Raw genomic sequence first — 6,723 nt, 5'->3', positions numbered from 1 at the left:
GTCTTCTTCGACGAGATGAGAAAACAGATCACAGCTGCAAGCAAGAGGAGGTTTTTGTTGTTTCCTCGACTTGTGATGATGATTATCAATGCTCGACTTCCGAATCTACCTGCTGGAAGGGAAGTGAACCAAGTGAGTTCGATCATTCACCGTGGTTATGATGAGTTTTTGTCTCGCTATCCGAATGATCCAAATGCACAGGATGTTGCATTTTTTGGTGCGATCATCAATGCAAACTACATTGCACCGGCTAATGGGGTCATATCAGCTTATGAAGGGCCTCAACCAGAGGATGGTGAAGCTGCAGGGAATGTTGAGCTTCCAGAGCAGCTACATGATCCCTATATCTTCTGTTGGGTGCCAGAGCAGCCGCTACTTAAGAGAACAAGACTTGTCAAGGAACAAGAAACTTCTGCTGCTGTTGGTGTCTTGTAGAGTGTACCAAACTTCTGGTGATCTGCAGAGACAGATGAATGAGATGAGAAGTTTGATCACTCGTTTGGCTGGTGATTTGAAGGTTGTTAGTGACAAGAACATGATTGTTGAAGACAAGTTGGGCAAGGCTGAGGTGGTGGTGTCCAACATGTACAAAAAGTATTTGGCTCTAGATGAGAAGGTTGTCAGGATGGCAGATGCATTAAAGAAGGGAGTTAAGATCTCTGAAGACAAACTGCATGAGCTCATCGACAACTATCTCAAGGTTAGAGCTAAGAGAGATAGCTTAGGATGCAGAGGTGATGAGTTGGCTAAGGCAAGGGTTGATGATCATAATGAAGATCCTGATGCTGCTAGAGCTACTCAAGAGCTAGGAGGGAGTTCTGTGTTCAGAACAGAGACTCTAGGAGAGTCTAGCTAGGCTGCTGTTGCTGGCAAGGCTACCTCATAAGCTCCACAGACTCAAGAACTGGTTGTCACCGAGATGAATATGTTAGTTGAGTCTGAGGCACCTCAAACCAAACTCCTTACAGGAGATGTTGACGTTGACAGATTAGGTAAGGGTTTGGTAGGGCAATCTAAAGTTGTTGCTCTTAATAAAGAAATTGCTAGTGCTCAGGATAGTGAGTCGACCAAGACCGATTCTACTACCAATGCTTCTACAGATTCAAATTTGCACCCAGTGATCGTGCATAGACTAGAGAAGAGATTGGGTTATGATCCACAGGCTCATATGAAAGCTAGAGTAGAGATTATGGGTAGTGATGATTATTTTGATCCGGGATCTCTGAGGGATCAAATGAAGAAAAGGTTAGGGTTAACTCATACTCCTTCAGAGTCAGAGTCAGATTCTGATTATGAGACAGAGACTGAGAAGGAGCAGATTAAGAGCAAGAAAAAGAAGCAGAAGAAGTAGATTGATGACAAAGATGAGACGAAGACATTTATTTTAACGTCTAGAAGCTATTACCAAGGGGGAGTCTGTAAGTGCACGTCTACGTCAATAGCAGTCTAGATTGTTTGGACTTATATTGTAATATGTCTTTGTCATTGTAATTGTCATTAATGAACTTTGTGGTATGCATAGAATACTAAATTAAGTTTAAGTATTGAATGTATAATTAATCTGCTTGAGACGGATTATGACCTCGTAATTGCAGGGACAATTACGAGGTGGCTATAGGAAAACGACCCCGTATTTGCAGGGTCAAATACGAGGCCAATCACAGAATACGACCTCGTATTAGTGACGGGCTGGGCTTGGATTTGCAAGGCCAACTCCCTGGAAATCCATTCGGGTGTTTCCTATAAATACCAGAACCCTAACAGAGATTAGGGTCAAACATTTGTCGAATTGCGAGACCGCAGATGATCTAGAGGCTTTCATTGTGAATCACCACGTTATAGAGAGGAATTATGCATCTCTGGATAACGGGATCAAACTATTAATGATCCATGTCAAGGGGACTTACATGATGGACACATACTATTGAGATAACCTGAGGTTATGTGCGTGAACATATATAAAATTTGCATCTTGATCCTATTCGGTGTTTGTCTACTGTTGATTCGGGCGGGTTGCTTGAGTTGGAGTAACCCATGGCGAAATATATATTAGTAATCGTTTTCAAGAAACTGTTTTTGGGAATATATTTATATAATGTCTTTACCTTACTCAGTTTTATAGATTGACGCTTGTTTCTACTTTGTCGATTGTGTCTTGCAGAGTAGCATGGATAAAGGATCGTGTCATGAGCAGCGGGTAGATTAGAGTGCATAGTCTTGAAGAGGCCTTAGGCACTAGATACATTTAGACATTTAATATTGTCTTTAGTTCTTGGCATGTGTTTGCCCATGCATTTGTATTTTGGGTTTATTTGATTTATGTCTATAAGATTAGCTGGTGATCGACACCCCTAATGAAACATACTATTAAACTCGACTTGTTAGTCGACAATTTTTACATTTAATAAGACCTATTCCGCCTTTTGTGGTGTTTATTATGAAAATTTTTGAATCCGGAATTTTTAATTAAATTAGTAAACCTTGTAATAGTACTAGTGAGGTTTTCAATGGAAATTGCAAAGAATGACTCATACTTCTTGTGAGTTCTTGTTTAAAGCGAACGTCTTGGTAACAATTGTAAGTCCCTCGGGTCTTACTAAACCGAGATCGACTTAAGGATATGTCGAGGTACGGAATCCCTCGAGATAACCCACGGTTACTATATCTACCTTTTATGATATATATATTGTTAGAATTATAAATGTGGTGTTTAATTGTAAATTCTAGTTCCATAACAGCTTCTCTCTAACAAAAAACCAAAAAAAAAACAAACACCATATAAAAATCTTTTTCCCACAACGCAAACTCACATTCTAGTTCACCAATAGGTTCCTTGGGAATTGGGTTGGGTTAATTTGCTTGCTCGTTTGTTGTCATCTACCGTTTATGCGAATCATTATTGTATGATGAAACCGTTTCACATTTTCATCATAAGGGGGAGAAATGTTTATATGATTGATAGATAGAGTTCAAGGATCTAGGTAGAATTTGATTAGAATTTGATTGGTAGATTTTGATTGAGGATAATCGTTGTGTTTGGTTGTTCAAAGGATCGTTAGTTTAGGTGAAGAGAGTGAATAAATATCGTGCTAAGTTGAGAGATCGTTAGTATATTCAAGATGATGTACATGGTCGATATTTGAAAGATTTATTGGTAAAATGATCATTGTTTGTTGATAAGAAGAGTTTGAGATTGAATGGTTGATCTTTTGATATTATGTTCGTTCATGCTTTGAAGAGATTGTTCATTTGAGGCGGAGCAAGAAAAAACTCATGAATTGTTAAATATGTTCTGAAATGATTGTTTGTTTGAGGGGGAGCAAAATTGTTTGATCAAAGACAAGTTACATCAAGAATTCAAGGATAAAATGCTCCATGATGATTGTGATTCAGAGACAAGTTAGATCAAGAATTGAAGCTTCATAGTCAAATCAAATTTCTGCATTCCTAAAACCAAGCTTCCGCAATGCCAAAAGAGTTCAAGACAATCAAGCTTCCGCAATCCAAAAGAATTCAAAGTCAAAACCAAGCTTCAGCATGCTACTAAAAGATTCAACTTACTTCTCCAAACAACATCAAGTTGAAATCAACATTCATAAGTTCAAGTTGTGGAAGCTCAAAAGCTACAAAGATTTCAAAGATGCTTCCAAGTATCCAAAGTTGCAAGAGAAGATCAAGATTTAGAAAGTCATCGTCAAGAATATATGTTTGTTGAAAAGATTTAAAGTCAAGGTTGATACAAGACGTTGAAGACAATGAGAAAGCTTCAAAGTCCAATCAACACTGGAGATTTTCAACAAATGGGCTCATCATGTTTATTTAAAGACCAAAGACAATGCAACATTTACAATTCAACACCAAGGGGGAGATTGTTAGAATTATAAATGTGGTGTTTAATTGTATATTCTATCTATGGAAGGGGTATTAGTGTTAATTAGATGATTTGTATAAATACCCCTCCATAAGTCATTTATGACTAACCTTGTAAAAAGACTTTAGTCATAATTTTCATACCAACTTCTCTCTAACTTACTTTCTCTCTCTAACTTCATCTTCTACCTCTCATCACCCACACACACTAAAACACACATTCCACCATTTTTACACATATTAAGCTCAATATCATTCATTACATATATATATATATATCTTTTTGTGTCAATATAAACACTCGTATTTGGTTATATAGTGAAACGGCTCTGCAGAAAAACTTTACCAACCACCGTGGCAACCTAAGTCTACAAGCTGTCCAAACCGGGTGTGTGTTTGCGGTTCGTACGTGAGTCAAGAACCCACAAGATCAAACCGTGTGTGTTTCTTGGTTTTCTCTCCATAGGTTTTGCTCGTTTCTCTCTCTACACTCTTGTTAGAACACGCATGAACACACATCTCTATTTATAGGCAAGTGACAAAAACTCTCAAATCCAATGGATTTGAGTGTTTTCATGTCAAGCCCATTAGGGTTTTGGCCTAGTTTCAGAGTTCTTGTGTACAAGCATACTTTTGCTTGTTTCCACAGAAACTCTCAAACCATTTGAGAGTTCTTATGAACAAGCATACTTTTGCTTGTTCCCCAGAAACTCTCAAATGACCATTTGAGTGTTCTTTACACAAGCAAACTTTTGCTCGTTCCCAAGAACCCTCAAATGACCTTTTGAGTGTTCTCACCACATGCAACTAATTGCTAGTTCCCGAGAACACTCAAATAACACTTAGGAATATTTGATTAATGTCTTTACTGCTGTCATTAACTCAGCTAATGTTTCTACTGCTATAAATATACGCAGAAACGACATTAGCTATGATAATTTTTTCTGCTGTTGTAAATACGCAGCAACAACGTCGTCAATATTACCTATTGGAAGTATATATTTAAGATAATGTTTCTCCTGCTGTTAATACGAAGAAACACAACTATCTTAACGTCCCTTTGGAAGTACATTAAGTTAATATTTCAAGTGCTGTAAAACACAGAAACAATATTAACTTAATGACTCTTTACATGTAATGTCTAGAACCTGCAAAATACAAATAATAAACAAACACATAAGCATAAATGGATCCCAATATGATCAACAATATATGCCAATGTAATATTATTGACAAACGGTAATTACAAGACTTAGATATATATGAAAATATATGTAACACATCTAGAATCTTTTTGTCATCGAGAAACATGCACTAACAGTTTCCCCCTTGACATTAACATCTAGATGTAACCTTCAAGTCTTCGTTTGTCATCCTAAGTGCTGGCCAAAAACCCTGTCTTCAGGAACGTCAGTATAAGGTACTGGTACTGAAGTACTTGGTTCACTTGCTGTAAGAGGATCAACACTTTTACCATCCTTTGCTAGAACACTTACTTCTGCATTTGGTTCAACAGTTGGGAGAACCACATTTTGTTCCATTCCTTCTGGATCCCTTGCTTCTGCACTTGGTTCAATGACTGGAAAAACCTTATTTTGTTCATTTCCAGTTGGAATCTCTGCTTCTGCACTTGGATCAACAACTGGAGGAACCATACTTTGTTCACTTCCAACTGGAGCCCTTGCTCGTACCCATCTAGGTATTTCATCAAAGAATCTTCGACTGTCAGCATGGAATAATTAAGCTAGAGAAACCTTCACCATCCTTTTATAGACACCCTTTATGCCTACAAGGAGTTGTGAGCTTCTTAGCTGATTCCTATGTAATCTTTTCAAGTCCTTTCTTGATAGATTAATAACCTGAAGTGGATCGTAGACTCTAAGCAACTCTTTGTGCCCAGTTGCTATTGTTGACATAACAACAGTGGCTTCACTAAAGTCATCTACTTTCCAATGCTCCTTGTCACCAAGCATGTTTTGCGTCCATTTCTTCAAAGGGACCTTGCGAACATTCTTGATCTTGTTAATAAATCTAACAACGATCTCTTCACCATTTGGTCCTTTAGTGACACGCTTGTTTCTCAGAATTGGGTTGAACATGAACTTTCTTGGATCTGACTCTCCACTCTGTTTGAGATGGTTGATGGTTGTCATTCTTGATCCAGCTCTCAAACAACTTCGCATGCTTGTGATTACCAATAAGCCTAAGCCCTGCAAGACCATAGAAGTCTGCCTTGGGCATTGAATTAAAAGCTTCAATGTTAGGCTCAAGGTACTGACATCCATCAAGTCTTTCCATCATGAAGAGCCTCTTCTCCTCATCAAATGTCCAACTGAGGATGAGTTATTGTAGAACTGATGCACGAGGATCTTTGACGTACTCGAAATACCTATGTGGAAGAGGAATATCCAAAGTACAATATGGATGATTTGGATCTCCACAATAAACATTTGGTATGACATGATAATACTCATCTTCATCATCAGAAGCAAAAGCATCATTAATATCTCTGCCTTGTTCATCCATGAGACTGCTAACTAGTTTAGCATCTCTTCCTGTACCTTTCTTATAGTAGACAAAGAAAATCAAATCCTGAGCAAGAAGCTCATAAAAGGATTTGATTTTACGCTCCTTCTGACCTTCAGACTTGAAGAGATTCGGGTTTGCGATAAGTGCATCTTCATATTCAAACCTATGCTCAGGTGACACCATCACTCCTTTCCAATCTGAGTGAGGTATCCATTCCCCTTCCTCTGAGCCTTCCGAATCTTCTTCAGCTATGTCATCCAAGTCATTGATGGCATCAATGGCAATGAGCTCCTCATCATTCTCAGATTCATAAGCATGAGTTTG

The sequence above is a fragment of the Erigeron canadensis genome, chromosome 2 (genome assembly GCF_010389155.1).
Source record: "Erigeron canadensis isolate Cc75 chromosome 2, C_canadensis_v1, whole genome shotgun sequence".
NCBI lineage: Eukaryota > Viridiplantae > Streptophyta > Magnoliopsida > Asterales > Asteraceae > Erigeron > Erigeron canadensis.
This window is presented reverse-complemented; position numbering follows the sequence as displayed.